This window comes from Lissotriton vulgaris, chromosome 7 (genome assembly GCF_964263255.1).
Source record: "Lissotriton vulgaris chromosome 7, aLisVul1.2, whole genome shotgun sequence".
NCBI lineage: Eukaryota > Metazoa > Chordata > Amphibia > Caudata > Salamandridae > Lissotriton > Lissotriton vulgaris.
In genome coordinates this window covers 848110872-848135935 of record NC_141695.1, presented here as the reverse complement: position 1 = coordinate 848135935, position 25064 = coordinate 848110872, and the positions used below count along the sequence as shown (strand labels likewise).

Here is a 25064-nt window from a genome sequence, read left to right as displayed (position 1 = left end):
CATTCCCTTGAAATACACTCGAAAACGTGTTACTCAGAAAGAAGCAGCACCACTGCATGCCCTTGAAGAGTGTAGATGATACTTGTTGCTAGATTTTCACATTTAGTTGGAAAAAATCATAAGATTGTTGAGTCAATGTTGATAAGAAATGCATACCATATTAATGTGTGTGCAATGTGCTCAACCACAAAGCCTCTCCAGTATCATAGCAATAATTGATTCCCCATTATGTGAAATGCCAAAGTGATATATAATGTAATATCTGTGCAAAAAAATCACAAACTGTTCTTTGTTTGAAGGGATTCACTCTTGCAGTGGTAATGATGGTGCAACTGGAAATGCAGTTGCAGTTTCATGTGAACTGGTATTTATGTCAAACTAAAACAGCATAAAACAAGAACAGAGGTGAAATATTAACATCTTTTTCTGACATTTGTAATAAAGCTGTGGCAGTAATTGCTTGTGCATATTACTAAAGCATTCACCAGGCCCCTGGCAGTATGAGAGGAGAGATGGGGGATACATTTTGCTTCTGTTTAGCTCTTGGTTGGCTGCTGGGTATTAGTGTTTAGTTTCCGTGCTCAGATTATGCTGAAAAATGCTTGAACTGAAGATATAGTTTTGAAATTGTTATAAACTGGTGCAAGTGTGTTTCTCTCTTTGCCACCCTCCCTCTGGTAATTGAATTGCCATTGAGCTTTTGTACTGAATAAGTATTGTACAAGTAATATGCCACAGGAACCATTGTTTTCTGGATAAATGTATTACCCTGGTTCCGCTGTGAGTAGGGTTTCCCTTGTTCTCCTTTTCGCATATATAGTTTAAAGGGCACGCCGGAAACTTGAATAGCTAAGATAGTAAACAAAGGAACAATGTGGAGAGATTGTGGCCTAACGGCTAGGGCGACTGACCTAGGAGCTGGGGAACTGGGTTCGAGTCAGTCTCGGCAGGGATGCCCAAGCTTGCGTGATTTTGGGAAAATCCCTTAATATCCCCTGTGCCTACCAAAAATGAATGCGTGTGTATGTAACGTAACTAGTGCTCCGATACATTGGAGTCTAGTTAGCGCTATATAAAACGCCACACATGATGTGATAGTAAAGTGGAAAGGCTAAACAGACGTTGATGTGGGAAGTTGCCTTTAATAGTAAAATAAACGTGAGTGCTGATTGTGTTACGTTTTAACATACATTAACTTACAGACAACAAGCTACAAGGAACTGCAGATGGCTGGGCTTTTCCAATGGTATTAATGGAATGGATCTCACGGCCTGGCAGCCGTGAAGTGTGAAGCAGTGGGCGGGGAAGCTTAGAAGCTTTGAAGCTCTTGGAGGCAGGAGCGCGCTGGGGAAGCCTGTGGGAAGGAGGCTGAGGCTTTGATGTGGGCAAATGCGCGTGCTTGTGGTCACGTGATTTCACGTGAACTGTTAGAAATCCGCCCGATGGTTTGAGCTCTTGGTTTCACCCCAATAGGGCTAGCCTATTATATCCCTGCGGGATATTAATAGGCAAGCCCTAAAAACAGAGGGAAAAGATCGAGAGAGGCTGGTGTTTTAGTAGAAACGGAGAGTGGGACAGACGTATGCGAAGCTGCCGTTTATGAACACTAACTTGCGGCTTTTGGCAACAGCTTATGCGAGCGTGTATACTTTCCAAAGAAAGAGAAATTACCACTCACCAGCTTATTCAAAACTGTGTAAATGCGCCATATAACGCGTATCCAAACGTTAGTTCGGGGAGAACGCCGTCCTGCGGTCCACGCTCCGGAACCGGCATCCGGTTTTGATGAAAACATGCATGGGTGCTCGTGGGTAAAGAAATAGGACTGTGCCCGAAAAGTGATGCGTGTCGAAAACGGACTACGCAGTCTAACAAGTGGAGCAACTACAACACAAAGTGGGGCATTAAAAGAGAACGTGACATAAATGCCAAAATGACTCGCAATATAGGATCGCGAGAGGTGTTTATCACTGCTTGCTATCGAGGTGCCTCCTACCTCCCGGCGGACTCTGGGCGCAGAGAGGACACGCGAACCAGGAGCCAAAAAAGAAATGGCGGCCGCAAAGCTCCGCAAATTTCGGATTCGGGGGCGTGTTTTGGCGTTCTGAGTGACGGATGACGTCACAGGTGGAAAGAACGCCAAAAACACGTCCCCGAATCCGAAAGAGACGGGGCTTGTTTGGAGTGACGCCTCTCTCCTCCAATGGCTGGCCTCCATTTAGGAAGCCAGCCAATGGAGGCGAGATGGAGGAAAGAGGCGGGTTCGAGCCCTGTACTCAAATACATTAAATCTCCGACCGGAGACTGCGCAAGCGCAGCCTTTAGGTCCTCGACCTAAAAATGGGCGCAATTATTGCTTCCTGCCATGATTTCATCAGGGATCCCTTAATTCCTGTCCGTAATACTGATATCAGTGAAGGGCAGGCGGGCAACTAGAGCCACATTTGGGGGTGGGGGGGGCTGAAAAAGATTTGGGGGGTAATTCTTCCAGCCGTAACCAGAGTGGATGTAAAAAGGGATGAAAACACAACAAAAGCCTCATTTGCAAGTACACGGTCTTTTAAAGACCTGTGAAGTACTTGGGTGCGACTGCAATTAGACGTCGCCAGCCCGCGAAGCTGTCTCAGCCTGGGCTGACAGAAATGAGGGGGGGGGGGCTGAAGCCCGGTGAGCCCAATAGGTGTTGCGCATTTGGGCCCAAAAAGTAGGGTTATGTCTATATAAATCAATGGGGATGCCGTCAGGGCCCGGCACTTTCCCAACCGGAGATCTTAAGATAGCCCTTTATCTGTGATGTCATAGAGATTTTGGTGCGATAGTCACTTGCACTACCTGCATGAAATTAGAAACTGCAGGCAACTGCAAGTATCTAATAAAGGTTTGGTTAGTTAGTGACAACTATGGCTGCGAGACACAATCTGGAGGGAACATTTATTCTCATGACCTCATATGGACTTCTTGTCTGTCCACGGCGCAAGTCACGTCTTTGACTCTGCCTCGGGGGGCACAGATGTGACAGTTAGTCACAGTGTTTAACAGGCTTGGCCCAATGATGGGATGAAGTGGCTGGGCACAAAGTTAATGCAATGTAAAGTAGCACAATTTTTATATAATGCACATTCACTAGTTGCACGGCCCCTTGATACTTTTATTTGCAGATATATGTGCCTGCGGTTGTGGATTAGCCCCAAGAGTGCCATCCGTGGTAAGTATCCTGTGGGAATACCACTTCCAATAAAGTGAGAGTAATTTTGAGTTTTTCTTGAAAATGTATTCCAAATAAGGACGGTTAGTTGCAACCTGCTGTGTGAAGTCTTTTAGGAATGTCTATCTGGAGTGCATCGTAGAGAGAGGGGTAGTTTGACTCTACGCCTAAACCATTTCAGCAATGTTGGTTGGTCCGCCTGCTTGTGTCCTCATCGACCTTGAACTGTGTAGGGTATCTTTATACTTTCCTAGTTATTTTGAGACTGTGTGTGGACAGAAAGCAGATGATTGCACTGCTGAGAGTTTTTAAGTTATTCTGATATTAGTCTGCTCTCCTTAGCTGTGATTTGCTTAGAGCAATGCTATCATGCTGATCTACACCGACCTGTGCCCCATGTTCTCTTGGGGATCTCTGTCTATGTCTCTGTTTTGTTATACTGAGTACCTGCTTGCAGAATATGTGCGATTCCAAAGCATCTTAATTCCTTGATTTTATTTGGTGGTCGCTGTTGTGGGCTCTCTTATTAAGCACCTTCTTTGGCTGTTTCTCCTATTTTCTCGACAGTTACATGTATATGATCTTCCCTGGGAGCTCAGTACAATGCTTTGAGATTGTTGGTAGGGAATGAGATAACACAGGATGTGATCACAGCTGAGACCTTGTGTGCCAATGGTTTGAAGAGGCATTGGGGGAGTGAAGTTGTTTTGGTGTATCAGTCGGGTAATCTGCTATAAGATAAGGTTGATGAGGATGGATGAGAATGAAGCCATGGGGAGGATGATGGGGTCAATTAAGTATGAGCAAGGCAGATGATAGCAGAGAAGGGTTGGTGGGCCTATCAGCAGAGAATGAAACGTGAGGAGGGCAGAGGTTGGGAAGAGTGAAGAGTTAGCAGATAAAGTATGGAAAAGGATGGTGTGGTGACGGGCAAACGTAGCAAAAGGCGATGCTAGGGGACATGTGGTGGGGAGGGATGATATGAGTAGATAGAGAAAAAAAACGGTTAAAGAAAGGATGTGTTTGAGCTAGGGTTAAGGAGTAGGTTTGTGAGAGTTGACAAGAGTGGAGGAAAGGGCATTTTAAGGGTGGAGTAATAAATGGAAAAAGAGTGACGAAAAGAGGTGATGGGAAGAAGTGAGCAGACAGACTTTTGATAGAATGCCTGCGGAAAGATAACAGTGAGAATTGATAGCAGGGGTGTTCTTTGAGTAGCCAATGGTATTTAAGGGAAGGCGCAAAGAAGAGCAATATTGTTGGGTAGACAGGGATGAGTTAAGGGTCCGATACTTGGGGGAACTGGGCATGTAAAAGGGAAATAAAAGGGGGCGGAGCTAGCTGAAGAGCGAGATGGCCATTTACGAAGTGAGCTTCTCGCGAACGCCCAAATTATCCTTTAGAACCATCCTTCTCTTTGATCTGAGACATCTGAAAAAGAAAAGGGAGCCGGGAGAGGTGATAGCAGACCTAGTGAAGTGCTATTAAGAACTCCTACAGCTGATCTGGAGCCCCGAACCAGAGAGCGGACAACTGAGGCCTTGGAGGCAAAAGCGAAAGTGAATCCACGGGCCACAGTGCGAGACCACCCCGAGACGTAGAACACGCTGCACGGCTGGTCGAGTTAGGCGGGCCCAGCTGACTTGCACACTGAAGCCCCGGCACACTTGACGGAGCCCACGACCTCGGGTGGCAGAGTAAACCATCCCGATCGGTGAGTGCTGGTGAGGTGAACTGCGGGGGAAACTTACAGCACGCCAGGAGGGTTAGAACGGAGGTTTGCTGGATGCGGGCCGAGCTCACAACTGGCTCCCGATTAGTAGATGCTAGCCCCCCACGGCACCGGCACTGAGTCCCTGCAGACCAGATCATAGGTGGCGACGCACCAGGGGCCAAAGTGTGTAATCCCTGGGGGCACGTACAGGGAGGAGAAGCGGTTACTATCCGGGAAACACGTGAGTGCCGATACAACAAAGCGGGGTGTCGGAGGAGTCTGGGCCTCCCCTGTGGGCATACCGGTGTGGTGTGAAGCCTTAATTTGGGATTTAAAAGCCAAAAGGTTTCACTACGAGACGCTAGAGGTGGCGAACCAACCAGGTGGAATTCCAACTGCCGATGAGCCCACACACCATCTGGAACTTCCTGGGGCAATCGGAAGAGCCCACTGCGAGTACACCCCATAAAAAGCAAGGCAACCAGCAGCTGAAGTACATGCTCTCCCCTTACACTTCCATGTGCTGGAAACTGCATAGTCTGAGGTAGTGTCTCGGGACAGAAGCACTCAAGTACCTGCATAGTGCACTCATAAGCGGCCACAGAGAACGCACACCCGGGGTTGCACTGGGGGCTCACTGGTCAAACACATTGGTAGTGACTGAGGAAAAACCGAGGGAATAATATGGCGACCAGGCAAGCAGCGCAGCTCCCCGGAGAAGACTTTAGAAGATTGCTTGTAAACGTGACCTGGAGGCACTGTGGCGAAACACTAAAGGAACTCAAGTAGAGTTGAGACGGTGGATACGGCATAGTGGCCATCTGAGATGCTGCCCTGCGGGTGTGCTCTGACCCGAGGTGCCGAATACTCCGGGGCACTGCCCTAGTCGAGGCTACAGGTCAGTTACACTCTATCATTGAAATATGGGGAAGAGGGACCGCAAACCAACTAAAAATAAACTTTGACCAGGCTACAAAACAGCAAGAACAAAGTGCTGATGAACAATCTGTGTCACAAAATACGCCGGGAGCTACAGGGGGGATAACAAATGATGACATACAATCCATGTTTACTACAATCCAAGCTACACTGTCCAATATCGAAAGGAAGATAGACTCCCTGACGTACAGGGTGGACAGGATGTTCAAACGACTTGATAAACACAGAGAACGGATTGATATGGCGGAGCGGAGAATATCAGAAGCAGAAGATTCCCAGGTGCAACTGGAAGCAAAACAGACGAAGATGGAGAGGCAGATGAGGGCAAAGACTGAAGATTTAGAAGCCCGGTCGAGGAGGAGTAACATCCGCTTGATGGGAGTTTCGGAAACGACAAACAAGGGCCCAATGGAACAATACGTCGAGAGGCTGTTGATATCCATTCTGGGAAGAGATACCTTCTCGGAAGTGTTTATTGTTGAAAGAGCCCTTAGATCGTTAGCGCCGAAGCCACCTACTGGATCCAGACCGCGACCGATCATTGCCAAGATCCTGAACTACAGGGACCATGACGCGGCACTGTGAAAATCCAGAGAACTGGGAAAGCTATCTCACGAAGGAATGGACATATCCCTATACCCGTACTTTACCTCTTCAGTGCAAGAAGTGAGGAAGAAATTTACCACTGCAAAGCAGAAACTGAGGGATCTGAACATTCCATACGCCATGCTATATCCGGCCAGACTCAACATCACCATCGACGGTAAAACACATGTTTTTAGTGAATCGTCAGAAGTACAGAAGTTTCTACAGCAAAAAGGTCAGTTGGGCTCACGGAGGGGATCGCCGAGAGGAGAACACAGGGAACAGTCCACAATGTCTGATGTTGAATGACCTGTACTTAACACACCTATTGGACGCTGGTGCGAATTGACTACATGCGCTGGAGAGCGCTCTCCTCCAGAAGGCAATGGACAAAAGGGATTCGAATATAGAAAGACCCTCGATATGCATCTTCAGATAAGTTGACAGACACTATGAACACATTGTAGTTTTATTTTGATTTAAATATATAGCAAGGGCAGTGTGCATTGTACAAAACGGGCTGGCGTTCGCCGCTGTCTTAACGGTTCCCCTATATACTGAATAGTACTGATGTTAGATGTTGAAGTGACGTTATGCATGGAAGGGCGTTGTCCCATGTGGCCTAGGGGGCAAGTAACGGGGGGCAGTTCTGGCACCTGCGCGAGAACTGCACCCATTGTTTAATTTCTTCTTTCTTTTTATTTTTTCTTGTGGGATATGTTGGTTGTAATTCATGAGTGTGTCTCCACTAGATTGTGGGCAATGGAGTGGGAGGGGGGTAAGGGGTAATCAGAAAACTCTGACCAGCGGCGCAATGGCAAAAGGACTCATGACGGACACTATCAGACACCATAGACACATATACAGGACAAATGACGACGGAACAACAAATGGCTGACACCCTAAAACAACGAAGACCACTGGCGCTCCTTTCCTGGAACATGAGGGGCCTACATAACCCACAGAAAATACGTAAGGTGCCGGCGTACTTAGATAGACACAAAATAGACGTGGCTTGCTTGCAGGAAACACATTTCACTGAAATTAGAGAACAACAAATCGGAGCGAAGTGGGCTTCCTTCAGACTGACATCGTCCTACTCCTATGCTAGGGGCGTCCTGATATGGGTGAAGCGTACAGTACCATTCACGCATATAAAGTCTGTGTGTGATGATCAGGGGCGCTATGTGATATTGCAGGGAAATTATGGGGGCATGGTGTTAACCATAGTAAATTAATACAGTCCAAACACCGATGATCCCTCTTTTTATGCTTGAATCTGGGCGCAATTGAATGATCTCCAACCTGGCACTATCCTCTGGGGAGGCAATTTTAATACTTGTTTAGACCCTATACTGGACAGATCAACAGGACTAGATAGATATGGTAAACATTCGGCTAAGGTCGTATGGGAAGGGATGGCGGACTGGGACTTAGTGGACATATGGAGACAGAGACACCCAGACAGGAGGGAAGGGACGTGCTTCTCATCAACACACCTTACTTGGCTCAGACTAGATTACTGGTTGGTAACGCAAGATGTATGCACGAGGGCTACTGAGGTGGTACTTACCCAAGACATTGTCTGACCATGCACCGGTCCGAATCCAATTAGAAATTCCGACGCACACTCCGAGACAGTTCACATGGAGACTAAGACAGACAGCATTACAAGACCAGGTATTCCGAGAGGAGCTCCACCAGGCCATACTAACCTTCTTTGAACAAAACACCGGCTCGGTCCAGAGTACAAGGACCCTTTGGGAGGCATTTAAAGTCACCATACGGGGACATTGTATAAGTGCACAAGCAGGCATACTGAAAGATATACAGAGGCAGCTGGAGAAAATTGAGGCTGACATTATCGGATCGGAGCGCGACTTTGTGGAAACCCAAAGTGACACGATACTAGCTGAAATTAGGTAACACATTGATAAATATAACACATTTTCAGACGATGAGGTTAAATACATTTCACACAAACACACAGATCGAAATTATGGGGAGGGGGGCAGGCCTGGTAGAGCACTGTCCTATAAAAGCAGACCTACTCATACCACGGTGTATATCACGCAGATCCAGGATGAACAGCACAATCCAGAATATGACACCCCAGCCATATTGTAATGCTTCACCGCATATTACACTCAATTGTATACGGCCTCCACCTCAGACATAGGGGAATATCTGGATGACATAGAGATGGCATGGTTGTCAGACGCCCATAGAAAGTACTTCTGCCTCCCCGTCTCTAAAGATGAAATAGTAGATGCATTTAACTCTCTCCCCTATAATAAAACTCCCAGACTTGATGGACTTCCGGGAGAGTTCTACAATGAATACAGAGATATACTAGTCCCACACTTCGCAGAAATGCTTGAAGAAGCATACGAAAAAGGCGCGTTACCGGCCACACTAAGCGAGACTCTCCTGATAGCAATCCCGAAACCGGGTAAAGATCCCCTATAGTGCGAATCATATAGGCCCTTGTCCCTGATAAATATTGATGCTAAAATAATTGCGTATATAATACAGCCACTACTTTGTAAACTAGTGCTACCGGACCAAGCGGGCTTCATGCCAACACGGTCTACTACCCACAACCTTTGCACCATCTTCTCACTCTACTACCACTTAGACCCGGATGTGCCAGCAGCCGCAGCCCTCTTGGACGCCGCTGAGGCATTTGACTCCGTGGAGTGGGACTTTATGTTTGTCACTCTATGTAAGATGGTATTCGCTGAACCCTTCTTAAAGTTGATTTCTCTACTGTATTCAGCACCAAAAGCACGAGAGGATAAATGGCTCCACATCTAATCCCATAGCGATTACACCAGGTACTAGACAGGGATGCTCACTGTCACCAATGCTTTTTGCTATAATCCTTGAGTCGCTGGCCTGTAAAATCTGCCAGAAACATTCCGCCATGGGTTTACAATTTGACCTCAGGCCATTTGGAATAGCATTGTACGCGGATGACATGGTTCTATACACCACGCATCTGGATTGTACCCTAAACCCGCTTATTAGATAATATGTTAAATAGGAAAATGACGCTGGCCTCCGCATAAACTGGGATGAATCTGTTGTGATACCACTTACCGAAGTCACATTGGAACCCGATCTAGAATTCCCCTTGAAATGGCGTACTGACTCGGTTAAGTAACTAGGGATCTGGATTCATAGAGATGCAGAGATAGTTATCAGGGAGAACTATGGAAAGGCAATGACAAGACTAGAGGACCAGGTGGAAAGGTGGATAAAAATGCCCTTCACAATGGCGGACAGGATATCCCTTCAGAAAATGATAATATTGCCTAGGTTCCTGTATCTGTTCTGGAACATACCACTATGGCTAAACAAGACCTTCTTTGATAAACTGCGCTCTGTCCTACAAAGACTGGCATGGGCTGGTAAACAGACTAGGACCAGTTGGAAAGTGCTTACACAACCATATCACTTGGGCGGTTTCGGACACGCATACATACCTCACATTGCTGTGGAAAAAGATAGCATTTCCCCCATTCCAGTGACTGCAATGTTAGCTGACCCAATTCACTATACGCCAGGAGACAAGATACACACGGCCAAGTGTACCTTGAGAGTGTGGCACACAAGGCACACAAATTACTGATATACGCGTGTGCGCTGCCCACGGCAGGACACCCCAACCTTACCGTGACTCAAGAAAAAAATATGCAAGCGTTGCTAACGGACATGGGACTAACCTCCATGGGTCAACTGTTTCCCCTTAATACATTCATTAAATGGACGGACCCCTCTCTATGTGCACATCAACTCCTCCTGAAAAACTTTGCATATTTAAGGTTGCGCACAGCGGTAAGGTCATTGTACAGTGCCTTTCCGGCTGAGCCTGAGCAATTGAATGTATTACAAATATTATTAACGGCTCCCACCCGAAAGAATTTGGTAACACGACTATCCACAGGATGAGCAGGCTGTGAAGCCCGAAGCAGCACAAAGTAGATGGGAAAGGACACTGGGCGTATCAATTGGAGAGAACGACTGGCAATACAGCTGTACACAACTCACACTTCTTACGTCCAATTGCAATTTACGCATTATACATTTCAAGTTTATCCACCAAATATATTACACACCAGCTAAGCTACACAGGCTGGGCCTTAAAGAGACAGATGCCTTCCTGAGGTGCAAAGAGCCAGGCGCGGATTTCTTACATGTATCATGGTCATGTCCACAACTGCAGGCATACTGGGGTGAAGTCACTGATATGTTATCTGAACAAATCCCTAACACCCCCTTGATATGCATATTAGGAGCCAAGAAGCTCAAACACGCAAGGCGCTGAAAATTCTTAGCGGTAGCTCTGCTACTTGCAAAAAGATGCGTAGCGATCAGGTGAGGAAGGAAAAGACCACCCAGGTTTAAAGACTGGATCAAATACATGACCTATTGCAAGGAAACGTTAGAGACTTCCGCAGAAGACATCCCACAAGCTTCGAGACCCAAAGATTTCTGGGAGCCTCTCGTGCAGTACTTGCAGGGAACTACAGAGCCAGAGACATGAATTGATAAATATCTAACACGTTGTTACTGCAGTACTCGGATGAGTGACCCACAAAGAGAGTAAATCATGGAGTTTTCAAAGAACTACCATTCCCTTGGGGTTCTTTTATGACGTTATTATGTCCGACTTTACGTCAAACTAGGCACCCTCGAGGTATAAATATGCCTACACTTGCCCTAGCGAGGACACGGTGGTTCGGAGCAGCTCGACTATCTATTTGCCCGACGCACTTCGCTACAGCAAGTGCCGAAGGAAGCCGACCCTCCAGCTGACGCACTGACAGAGAGGCTGCCTTTCTCTCGCTGACAATCCAGCTCCAGTGTTTCCAAGCTACCTTCTCGAGGTGTTGGGAAACCAAGTCCCGAGACAGAGATACCAGATCTCGTTCATTCTAAAACCAAGGTATGGAGCTGATTAGACCTTAAGAGAAATCTTGGTTAGATTCTTGGCAAAGAAAAACTAAACCTATGCTACACCTCACTTACTTCTTCCCTCGTACTAGTCTTAGGTTAGGTACATTGGGGTAGGCATATTTTAGAATCACCAGTTGAGTACTTTTATCCTTTGTTATTTATGTATGTATTTATCTATGGTCTAGGAACCATACAATGCTTTTACAGTATTATTTTATAACACTCTTCTTACTATATGCATTATACTTTGCAGCCAGTATTACGATTGGAGCAATTCACTTTACTAGCATGAGGAAGAAGACTGTTCATTAAACCCTTTTATTGAAAACGGCTGTCTCTCTATTTCTCTTCACCTCTGATGAAACGAAGCATGCATGATTGACTGAGTAAAATTTCTATCTATTGTGTCCACGACTCTGAAGATCAGTTTTATTCTTGGGGAAACAAAGTTGTCATGTTTATGCGGTTGTCAGAAACGAATCCCTTCTTGTTTATTCGAGAACGTTTCTAGTGACCTCTGAGCTAGCTGGCACTCACAATTAAGTCTAATATATTCGATAGAGACCTAATCGACCTAAGTCCTATGTCAAATCTATAGGATATATTATTCCAATGCGCAGAGCCTATTGGTAATATAGGAACTACATAGGAACTACACTACAAAATAGTTGAGGGAGTATAATGGAAGGAAGTAGTTGTGTGGTGGGAAGCATGTTGGAGGTTGAAGAGGGGTAGTGGAAGGAGTGGAAATAGGGTTGAGAGGGAGGGTGTTAGAGAAAGGTGATGGGATAGGGAGTAGGCCAAGGAATAGTGTTCGGAAAGGGTGAAAGAGTTGAGGTGTGCAGCGTTTAAGGGAGTGAGTGGAATGAAGGTGTTGGAGGGAAGCAAGCAGGATGGGTGAGGTGTGGAAGCTGGGAGTGTGAGAGGATATGGGGGGAGATGGGCTTCAGGATGAAGCCTGTAGATTCTCCATGTCCAGCAAGGAAAAATGAGCCTAGAATTTAAAACAGCCCAATCCCTCTCACGAAGTTCACGGGACACAACAAGCTTGATTTAGCACTGTGGAAGAATAGCATATGGAAGCATCTACCAAGGAAGACATCAAGGACTTAATTACAGACTACCACTGGATGCAGGCAGAAGTGACTCACTCGATTACTGAGCTAAACAATTGCTCTGATGAAGTTGAATAAATAATCTGCAGACTCGAGGAATCCCAACATGTGAAAGGCTTGGCAGAATACTATATGCAAAGGTGTTGGAGTTGGAGAAAAGAGACTAGAAACTATATCACACACTGGGCACTGTTAAAAACAGGAAAACGTTCCTGAAGAGAGAAAGCAAACAACTAGATTAGAATTAAGTCTAATATATTCGATAGAGACCCAGTCGATTTAAGTCCTACGTCAAATCTATAGGATATATTATTCCAATGCGCAGAGCCTATTGGGAATATAGGAACTACACTACATGGCGCCCAACGTTTAGTAAGGCACTAATTTAACACTAGATACTAAAGTAACTCAAACGTGCTTTGCACAGAGACTCATTTTTCCCGTAAAATACTCCAATAGACGTCTGGAGTGGGTAAAAGGATCAAATATCCGCCATTACTGAGTAGGACGAAAATCCTATGTATTAGTTTTTGGTTTGATTCAATGTTGAAGGATACAGTGTTCCAAAATATTGTGCACCTTATCTTTGTTTCCTTGTAACTTCCTCTGCAAACTTTCAATCAACAAAATGAGCGACCCAGAGAACGGAGGAGCTGCAGCAGCTGCAGCCCAACCGGGTTTAAACATTACAGGTTTCCAAGAAACTGACCCGGATGCTATAATCATCCCGAAAACTTAAGGAAAACCATCGCTATAAAACTTATAACCAATGGCCTATCACCTAGAGGAGGTAGGGTAATTTTTGTCATAGAGGCACACGAATATCGGCAGACAGAGGTATTCTATTCATGGGTAATCTTCCCTGAAGCAAATGCAGTATCGCATGTGTTTCACTTCTACAAAGTAGAGGATAATCCAACAGAATACATTCCTTTCGAGGACATTGAAATTCCCATAACTTACCAAGAGCATCAGCTCTGATTTAAAGGCACCCTACAACATCAAAATCACATTACCAGGCTCGGTCCACTAGGTAGACCAGGAGCAACATGGCCGTTACTAGCCAGCTATACACCACATCCTGACATTGAAGAAATGTCGAGTGAAGAACTAATAAAAATACATAGACAATTGGTCCAATATGTCATGCAGACTCTAACAGGCCAACCTCCTATAAGGATTCCACAACAAACCCCTCACCAGGGGAACACAAATAAAATTACACCACAGACTATACAATCAGTCATTGGTAAATTGCCCGCAAAAAGGGAACAAATTCCATTTTGGATAGCTCAAACAATTACTCAAATCGAGGCAGTATTTCCTGACAATACACCTCATGAGAAACACAGAATTTTAACAATCTGTTTACCAATGGGGATCGCACCACACCTGGAGAACTGCGACACTTGGGGTACAGTCTTTGCTGCAATTTACACAAAAACACATGGTGTTCCTTCTATGGAGGTTATACCAGATGTCCTCAAACAGATTCTAAATTAATACGGGGCAGAGCCTGCTTTAAATCTGGGTTTGAAATTACTGAAAGATTTTAAACAGGTCTCAGCTATAATATTAGGTGATATTAAAGGTGAAGCAGCATCCGTGGCGATCCGCCAAAAAATAAGGGAAATTGATATAACTGAGCAACCATATGAACTGGCCAGAATAATTGAAAAATCATACGAAGAACTAGGAAGAGATAATTTGGGTGGGAAACCAGTTAAATGCCAACTAACAGAAAATCCTGAAAAGGTCTTTATTAATAACACTCTCACTACTCCTAAAAAGAAGTGGGAAAATACTAAACAAACTTCTAATGAGAAGCGTTCTCAGTCCTGAGGTAGGTCTCCTCAAAAGGAGCCCTCTGAAAAGAGGTATAACCTCAGGAATAGGGTTATCTTTTAGAAAACCTGATGGATATCAAGATACTGATACACGTTCCTCTCGTACTTTCAGACTTCCTCACAGAAATCAGAAAGAAGAGGATGGTCAGAACACAATGAAGAACACGTAAAGTCCAAAGACGATCAACACGTTCCAAAAATAAGAAAACCCAATTCACCAAAAAGAAGGTAGCAGGTCTAAAAATCAGACATGCCGAGGATCTTAAGGACACAACTCAAGAACGGGGAGTGGGCCCAGACAATGCTGGACAGCGCAGCAGAAGTCACCATAGCTCGCAAGATCTTGAAGGATCATCTGGAGACAGTGGACTTGAATTAGTACATTCAGGTTGAAACAGCTGATACCAGGGTTACTGTACCCCATAAGTTATATGAAGTAACGCTCCGGATGGAGTCGGACATAACTAGGAAAATAAGAGCACTCTTTTGGGAGAAGCTCTTTAAGGGTTATGACATTCTTCTAGCTGGAAAAGACTGGCCACCAAAATGTGTCAGGGAGTGCTCACATGGCGAAGACATCATTATGCCAGCCTTCTCTAATCACATTCCGAATCATTTAAAATACACATATGCCAGAAAATGGGCTGTAGCCCAGGCTCCAGCATTATATAGAAATCATGTGGGATGGGATGAGGATTACCCTCAACACAAAATCCAGTTAAAGACTCAACCAACTTCACAGAGGCAGTATGCTGTTAAGCAAGAAGCTAAAAAACAGGTCAAGGAGATCTTAGGTCAACCCAGGTAAGGGTATCTAAAGCCTTCTCAAGGTCTAGGATGAGACAGGCTGACTGGGGGTGCATGTCTTTCACCTGATCCTGAACGTGGAAGATGCGACGTATGTTCTGGGATGTGTTTCTACCGGGGACGAACCCGCATTGGTCCGGGTGAATCAGGGGGCGTATTATTTGTATATATCTGTCTGCCAATATCCTCCCAAGAATTTTACAGTCGGTGGAGAGGAGTGTGATGGGATGATACGATGCCATAAGTTGTGGGTCTCAATGCGGTTTCAAGAAGGTAACAATTATAGATTCCCTAAGGGACTTGGGTAGTTCCCCTTGTTCGAGGGCCGTCGCGAACATCAGTGTTAACCGCGGGACTATTCGGGGGGAAAAGATTGTGTAATACTCCAGCAGGAGTCCGTCCAATCCTGGTGCCTTGTTACGGGCTAGGGCATGCAGCGCCTGGTTAATGTAAGTGGACACTATTGCTGTGTCTAATGCCAGCCTATCTGTCTTCGTGATTGGTCTATTAGAGTCTGTGCGGGTTGGGTCGGATTGCTATATACCTTCTCGTAATATTGTTGGAACACCAAAAAGATCTCATCCTGGGAGCGCACCATGGTGCCTCCAAGGTTAATAATTTCAGTGACAGGCTTTATGTCTGTGTCCTGCCGTGCCAACCATGCTAGCATCGTGTCCGATTTATCTCTTTCTTTATGCATCCGGGTGGCATAAGCTCTGAAATTATAACTACGAAGGTCACTACAGTCCGCTTGGTAAGCTGTTTTGGCCTTGGCCGTAAGTGTCAGGCCTTGGCCGTAAGTGTCACCCGTTCCTCGGATAGGTCGTCTTGTTTAGTGGTTGTGGCGAGGTGCTGTTCAGCTTTTGAGTGCCTGCTCTAATGTCCGTCGAACCCCTGTTATTTGCTTGATACATTCTCCACGGGCCACTGCTTTAAACGCATCCCATTCTACTAATACCGATGAAGCCGTGCCTGCATTGTGGGTGGAGAAGTCTTGGATGCTTTGCGCTCGGTCATGTTTAAAGACCTGATCTGTTAGGCAGTCTCGGGGTAGGCGCCAGGTCGGGGACAGGGGGGTGCGGGGGTCTCCAGCTTAACTGTAGTATGTGTGCATCATGGTCCAATACGATTCTGCCCATATAGTCCGTGGACAAAATCTTGGGGAGAATGGACGCGGAGCAGAGGAATCTGTCTAGACGTACCCGTAGGTTATGTGGGATGGAGTGAAATGAATAAACTCGGGGATGTGGGTGATTGAGTCGCCATGCATCTGTGAGTGCCCAGTGTGTGGTCCAGGCCTGAAATTTCTCAGTTTGCTTGAGGGCAGGGGAGTGCAAGGGTGGGGGGTGGGAGCGGTCCAGGGCAAGGTCCAGTATGCAATTGTAATCCCCACCTAGAATCCAGTTGGCAGCAGTGAATTGAGCAAGGATCCCCGTGAGATGGTCCCAGAATTTGTCCTGCTCCACGTTGGGAGCGTAGATGCTACCTAAGAGAACTGCTTGGCCATCTATGAGACCCTCTAGTAAGGCGTATCTGCCTTCTTTGTCCACCACCCGTCTAAGTTCCTGGAATGGAGTCCCTGGCCTAACCCAGATTAGGGCGCCGCATGCATATGCCGAATAAGTCGTGGCACAGACTGTGCCACGCCATTTAGCTTGTAGTTTGCCTGCTTCAGTGCTAGTAAGGTGCGACTCCTGGAGGAATGCGATCCTGGCGTTATGGCATTTTATGTATGATTATACGGTGTAGCACTTCCTCGGTGTATGTAGGCCCCTGACATTGAGCTTGAGGATACCAATTTCCGACTTTTGTGCTGCCATTGTCATGTGTCGATGTTATGTTCCGCAGCGGGGGCATGCATCTATCGAGGCCCCCGACCCAGTAACCCTTCTGCCGGGGGAGGCACCCATATGACCCACCATAATGCTTTCCAATGTGTGTCCCTGACGTACCCTGACTTGTACCATGCTATGAGGGGAGTGGGACGGAACTGAACCAAGGTCTGAACTGGCATAACTGGGCTCGGAAAACAGTCCCAATACTTAGGACCCATCGTTGGTAGCGATACGTCCAAACTAAATCCCTACTAGGGGAAGGGTGTGACAAGAAACTGCGGGGGTGGCAGTGTGTGTTCACGCTGATCGGGCATTTGAAGGATCAGTAAATGTCGAACTAGAACCATCATACTGTAATGACATTGCATATGTGGTGTAAGGGGATTCCAGTTCGGGCCGGGCGCCATGGTAACATCCGTGAGATCTTCTCACATCGAAGAGGCACCTGGTTGTCCATCTAGGATAGCATCAGCTGTCTGTTGGGTGACCAGGGGGGGGCGTGATGGAGTCCCAGCCGGACAATGTTCCGTCGCTGTCATTTTCTCCCTCCGACGTGAATATATGTGGGGTTCGATCGATGTCCTGCGCTAGGGGAGATGTTTGCAGGTCGATCACTGCCTGTAGTGCCTCCTTGCGTTCCCCCACAATTTGTGTCAAGTCCGGAGATTCTTGGGGGGGGTCCCGGTCCTTCTAGCGGTGCCGCCGCGGGGTCGCTTCGGGCGGCGTCTTCTGTATCGTCGTGGTTTGGGACTGGAGTTGCGCAGGGTCTCTGCCCTAAACTGTAGTGGGCAGTGCTGATCCGCCCAATCATGTGCGTCTTCGGCGGTGGTGAAGAAGATGGCAGAGCCCTTGTGTAGAACCTTGAGGCGATCCGGAAAAAGCAAGGAGTATTGAACATTGTTCGCTCGTAGCCGCCTTTTCACATCCAGGAAGGAGGACCTCTGTTGTTGTATGGCACGTGCATAGTCTGGAAAAACCATTATTTTCTTGTTTTCTACTTGCGAGAGGCTTGCTAATCGGGCCGCCCGTAGCACTGCATCCCTGTCGTGGAAGTGCAGGAACTTTGCAAGCATCGGTCTCGGGGCAGATCCTGGCGGCGGTTTTCGGGCTGGGACCCTGTGGGCGTGTTCAATGGAGAAAAATGCAGTCCGGTCTGTAGTCGGGGTAAAAGATTTCACCCACGTCTCCATGTAGTCCAGGGGGTTCGAGCCTTTAATCCCCTCTGGCAGACCCAGCACGCGAATGTTACAACACAGCGACCGCCCTTCCAAATCGTCCGCACGCTCCTCCATGACAGCCAGTCGGTGGAGGACATCTTGCAGCGTGGTTTGATGTCAGCCAGCGTCTTCTCTCCGTCCTTCACTTTATCCGCGAGCTTCCGATGGTCGTCGCGGCTTAGGCTGATATCGGTCGCCAGGGTGCCCAGTCGCTCCTCCATAGATAACCGGGAAAGTTCGATGGCCGCCAGCACTTGGTCCAGTTTGGCTGATACAGTTGGGTCAGCCTGTGATGCATTAGTGTGTGACCATGCCCTCGTGTGTGGCATATTCTCTGAGGCGGTTTCTGGCACAGTAGTTGGCTGCGTCGCCTTCGGTTTCCCCATGGCGACGATCAAGGGGACACCTCTCAGTGTCAGGTGCTACGAGGAATGCGTCACCAAGCGGGACTCCTCCCCGGGCAAGTGGAACGTGTGGCTGGTCGGTTCTCACCAGCCTGTTTTGTAGACACTCAGGCAGGAGCGGGGGGCGTCAACGCACTGCCAAGGGTTTGTCCGCCGTCGCACCCCGGCCTCTCAAAGTACTGTGTCCTGAGCGGGGAGGTAAGTAGTGTGCGAGTTGCAGGTAGCACAGGAGCCGGGTCTTGTGCCCCCAATATCAAGTTTAGCTTGTCCGATGTAGGAGTAGGGGGAGCTATTGCACCTCCATGTTAAGGAAAACAACCCCCTCTTCGCCATGAGGTTTGAAGCACAGTAGTAGTGACCTGCCGGGGGCGCCCGCCCAAGGGAGCTCTCCAGGCGGGGGAGCGCGGCTCACCTCCGTTTGTCGCTCCTGCAGGCAATCCCTGAGGAGTGCAGTGTCCGTCTCTTCACCCGTGGCAATCCTCGGGCGCCATCTTAGGGTCAGGCGGGGCGATCATAGGAACTCCTCCGGGGGGGGCACACTCAGCGCGATGGTCACAGGTGGGCCCCCAGCTCTCAGGCACCTGTGGGTAGGCGCTCCTCGCCCTGGGTCGCCGCAGTGTGGGTCACCGGAGCGGGACGATGCCCGGGAAGGCGGCAGTCCACTCCAGTCAAAATGGTGGGTTCGCGCTCATCCAGGATCTCCTTTCACCGGCAAGTTGGATCCGCCACAGAAGCGCGTCCCGGCAGATGGGCCTCACCGGTCCCCCGAGCTCCGTGGGTTGTGGTGGCTGGCGGGCGCCGAACTCCCGATGTCTGTCTGGCTCTGCAGGCGCGCTAACATGGCATCGCGGGTGCCATATTACAGCTTGGCGCCCGCTTCCAGCATTAACAGGCTTTTCTCCGGCTGGGCTGCGATTTTCTGGAACACAAAGAGTCATGTGATCCATACACTGAGTCATCAGCGTGATGGCGTTCACGTCGCAGGGAATTCATTGGCTGATGAAGCCGCGAAGGCAGCTGTGCAAACAACTTCCGTAGCTGCAATCACTCATTCAAAAACAAAAATAGACAGCGAAATAAAGCAGGCTGTCGCCCCTTCCATCAAAGACAGCGGTAAAATGTTACCAAAAGGGTATCCACTCAAGTACTCGTTTATAACTGATGTAAACTCCGTTCCTTTTACTTGAATCCCTGGACTGGGGGATAGAGTAATTCCAAACAAGAGACGTAGAGGAGCTTTGATACAAGAAGCCCATATGGGAGAGGTTCTGATACATCAAGGGATCTCTAAATCCATTCTAGAATTAAAAGAGACATACTGGTGGCCAGGGATGAATGCCCACATTCATGAATTTGCAATTAATTGCCATGACTGCAACAGAGATCGCAGCAGAGAACGCCACCAGATACCTGACTACAGTGTATCCAGCCCAGTACAGACACCTTTGTTAGACAGCATTTGTGTTGGGATCTTTGCTTCTTAGAATAGTGGGGATGTTGCTAGGAGGTTGGAATGTTGTGATATGAATAGCAGACAGTACAGAGGAAGCTGTGGAAGGAGCTGGAGGTCTCTTTAATTCTAACTAATAAAGTCTAACTTCAACTATCTACCCTGGATTGAAGATATCTTCTTTACATTGGCGACGAGGGTGGGATTGTTCACGAGTAAATCCTATCATGATGTTGACAATCCTTCCCAACAACTAATACGTCGTCCTGAAAACATAATACATTCTCAATACCTCCTAAAACTCTCTCCATCACTCTCTGAAACACCGCTGAGGCTGAAGCCAACCCAAAAGGCATCCTGCAATAGCGAAATGCCCCCAGTGGTGTTACAAACGAGGTAAGGTGACTTGATTTCTCGTCTAAATCAATTTGGTGGTAAGCTGCAGACATGTCAATTACACTGAATATCACACCATCACCCATGGCACTTAACATTTCAGAAATATTAGGCAATGGCTGCCTATCAACCCATATATTCTTATTTAAGTCGCGTAAGTCTACACAGAGACGAATTTTGGTTCCACCATCCTTGGGCGCGACTACAATGGGGGCGAGCCACTCAGATGCCTCAATAGGTTCTATAATCTTCAGATCTAACAGCTTGTCCAATTCTACTTTCAGGGGTTCTCTCATCAAGTGTGGTAAATTCCTTACTTTATGAACCACAGGCACCGCATTTTTCTTAAGAAGGATCTTATGAGAAAATCCCTTCAATTTTCCTAACTTTTCTGTAAAAACATTAGGAAATTTCTTCATAACATCTGTTTCAAAAGTATCAATACTAAGAACAGAGAATGAAGAAACAGGTTCAGAAGCATTGGGATTTAGAACAATTCCTAGATCTTTCTGGTGACGCCAGCCAAGCAAGTTAGACCCTTGTTTAGTGAGATACACTCTCCCAAATACTTTTTTGTTTTGAAAAGTGATTACCATCCACTTGAGACCTAAGATGTCAATGGTCTTCCCACCATACCCTACAGCTCTTATATCTGGAGGAGTCCAAGAATTGAGATTCACATCACCATCCCAAATTTCAACATACATATCTTTGGACAACAAAGTATAAAGGCTTCCAGAATCAACCAGCATGTTAACATTTCTAGTTCGATAATGCGTAGGATCCCTAGAATCAAAATTGATTAAACAATGTGGCTTCTCAAGCTTATCAGTACTTTCAGTAGCCACATCAACAAGACAAATAGGAATTTGTGCGCAAAGACAATCTTCACTCAAAATCAGCCCATCTACACACAGCATTAAATTATCAACATTTTCGCAAGAATCATCAATCTCAGTAACATATTGAGTCTTAGCATTGCAAGCTTTAACTACGTGACCCCTTTTTCCACATCCTCTGCAAATGGCATTTCTAGCTGTACAACGAGGACTCGATGTAATATGTCCTGGAGATCCACATCTATAACACTTCACAAGACGTGAATTGCTTTGTTGTACAAAATTAGGAGGACGATAATTTGGAGGATGATAATTTGATAGCTTATTGTTTTTAGAATCAAACTTCCCAACATTTTTAACAACTTTAGTTTCATCAACAAATGCTTGTGTTTGAGATTTTACACTGGACTCTGATTCTTTTGTCACATTTCTTTTGATATTATAGAACCAGAGCATTTATCCATTTCTTTTATCCATAAGTCAGTATTTTCTATAGCCTTAACGATCTCAATAGCTTCTTCTAAGTTACAATCCTTACTAAGTAACTTCTCTCGCACCCTTTTATTATTAGTGCACCTAACGATTTGATCACGGATCAGAGAATCTGTCAAATCTTTAAATTGACAATTAAGTGACAATCCCCGTAAGGCTGCCACATAAGTTGCAACATCTTCATCGACTTTTTGAACACGACAAAAGAACTTATGCCTTTCTAAAAGAGTATTAATTTTTGTAATGAACCTTTTCTCTAACATCAACATACTCATATCATAGACATTAGCAGCATGACCGTCCGTACAGATCATAAGCCTCTCGTGCATTTGTTTAAAGGAGGGAGAGGTTTGGAGGGTAATGTCACCCCTAGAATATCGAAATGGATTTTATCAGTGCTTGATTACAATTTTCAGACGGAGTATGTGAGAGGAGAGAAAAATGTTATTGCGGATTGTTTATCCAGAATGCCTGTAGACTTAGTAGATCTTGTAGAAGTTGATGACCCTGTAATTAGTTGTGATGAGATTCTTGCTTTTGATAAAAGTGGTTGGGAGTCTGACATGGCAGATGATCAAATAATTCCTTTGGTTATGAAACATGTTTCTGGGGGATGGTCTAGGGAATCCTCTAATGACATCCGCTTGAAGGGTTTTTCTAATGTAGAAGCTCAATTGAGTGTATCTGAAGGCAAGTTGTGGAGGAGGAACAGATTGGTGCCACCGTGCAATCTCAGATCAAAGATCATGAATATAGCACATGAAGGCCATTTGGGGAGGAACATGACCAAGAGAAGGATCCGCGAATCATATTGGTGGCCAGGGATGGATGGTGAGATTGATGAGTTGGTTAGGAATTGTCATGCGTGTGCTGCTAGCGATAAAACGAAAGTCATCAGGCAGCCTTCTCTTTCCTGCGTTGAGTTTCCGGTACGGCCCTGGGAGAAATTAGCGATTGATTTCTTAGGACCAATTTCCAAATTGGGTACTCGAAATAGATTCATAATGGTTCTTGTGGACTATCATTCTAAGTGGTTCATAATGGAGTCCACTGAAAGTATTGACACAAAGAGAGTGATAAACTTTTTGGAGAGAACATTTTTAAATGAAGGTATTCCAAAAACTTTGGTATCGGATAATGGTGTGCAGCTGGTGTCGAGAGAAATGAAGGAATTTTTGGATGGCATGGGGATTTGTCATGAGAAGGTTGCGTTGTTTAGGCCACAGGCCAATGGCCTTGTGGAAAGGATCAATAGATTGTTGATGGAGAACATTCAGTTATCCTTAGTGAATGGTTTGGTGTGGGCTGAGGAGCTTAAGAAGATGGTCTGGTCTTATAGAATAACTCCACATTCGGTCACTGGTATCTCTCCATTTGTCTCTCTAAAAGGGCGTGAGCCAGGTTTGAAGGAAGTTCCAGGTTGGCTGAAGACTAAAGAATGTGTGTGGGTTGACCGATCAAGTGTGAAAGATTGTGTTGTCAGTAGGCAGCGTGATTCTACACATTTATACAATCTCAGGATGAGGGTGAAAGATTCGAATATATGTGTTGGTGATTGGGTGGTGACAAAGAAATGTGGTGTTGTAACTAAGGGAGAAAGTAAATATTCTCAACCTAAACAAGTTAAGTTTGTGAAGAAAAATGTTCTTATCCTAAATGATGGTTCTGCTTGGAGCTGTGGCAATGTTGCAAAGTGTAATGCTCCATAGATTTTATTTGTTCCTGTTTGTTTTATTTTTTATATGTTTCATTTGTACATTTCTTCTGATATTGTAATGGGGGGAGATGTGTTGGGATCTTTGCTTCTTAGAATAGTGGGGATGTTGCTAGGAGGTTGGAATGTTGTGATATGAATAGCAGACAGTACAGAGGAAGCTGTGGAAGGAGCTGGAGGTCTCTTTACTTCTAACTAATAAAGTCTAACTTCAACTATCTACCCTGGATTGAAGATATCTTCTTTACATTTAGACTATTTACACGCAGACGTCCCCATGGACAAATGCGGTCTCATAACTATTTGGAAAGATTTATTTGGATGTGGCCCCAGCACTCTGCTGACGCCCGAACTGTTATAAAAGATTTGCGAGACATTATCGGCACATACGCAGTCGGCACGCTACATTCTGACCAGGGTCCTGCATTTAGCTCCAAAGCTTACAAGGCGGCCATGGCCAATCTGGGCGTTCCATTGCGGCATTCGAGTCCATTCCATCTTGAGGGAAATTCTGTAGTGGAAAGAAAAAACCGGGACATTAAGCAATCTATAACAGCTAGGGTATTAGGCTCGGGTGACGGGTGGGTCAAACATCTAATAAGTGCAATGTAATTTAAATAATCTGCCAAGAAATTCTCTGGGTGGAATCACTCTATATGAAATCCTTTTTTGTAGTAGAATGCTTGTCCAGGACCACGATCGTCACACTTCAGTGGTGGAACAAAAACCCTTTAATATCAAGGACCGTTTCGCTGTTTTGCAGGACTTAAACGAGAAAAGGAGAAGTCAAAGCAACACAATACAGAAGGCAACGACCACTGAAGGAGAACCACCCGTCCCAGCAAGGCCTGTCTGGATTCTAAAGATTGTGGATCTAGGCAGAGAAAAGATCGCAGATAAGAAGGAATTTTGGCCTTCTTACAGAAAACCAGTACCTGTGATAGCAATCCACGGATCAAGTACAGTGTTACTGCCGCCCCTTGCTGGAAGAAAAGAGAACAGGTTCGTATCCATCCACCTGGTCAAACCACATCATGTGGCCGATAATAAGTAGTATGCCCAGTGGACTCCAAAGATGGAGCAGAAGACCAAATCTTGCTACTATCCAAGAGGTTCAGACTGAGAGACAGATAACATTTGAAGACTCTGCAGCACAGAACAAAGGACTAAGCAATAAAGCTATGAAACTTGTGCCTCTTGAGACCCAAATAACAGTTCGTAAAGAAACACCTGTCTACAATGATGTTGCATCTGACTATACTAATATGACAAAGGATCCGGTAGCCCCAGTGATTTCAAGTAATCCTGACGCAATACCTACAATTGACAGAACTGCCTCTGGCTATTTCATTAACTTTTATACGTTTTCTGAGGATCCCAGTGAGCCTGAAACGACACCAGCAAATAAAACGTTTAAAAGATCAAGTAACAGAACTCTTTCAGCAACTTTATAAAAACGTATCTGGTTTCACCATGGGTTGAATTTTGGATTGTACAAGGCGTACTTTTTCTCCTACTTTGGCTAATTCTGATATTAACTTTGGGA

General features: G+C 46.0%; 1 protein-coding gene across 1 annotated transcript in view; it reads right to left on the bottom strand.

The window, feature by feature from the left end:
• The window catches only part of LOC147702547 (matrix metalloproteinase-21-like), a 183383-nt gene that overhangs the window by 14036 nt on the left and 144283 nt on the right, over positions 1-25064 (bottom strand). The gene's annotated exons all lie outside the window — the stretch shown is intronic.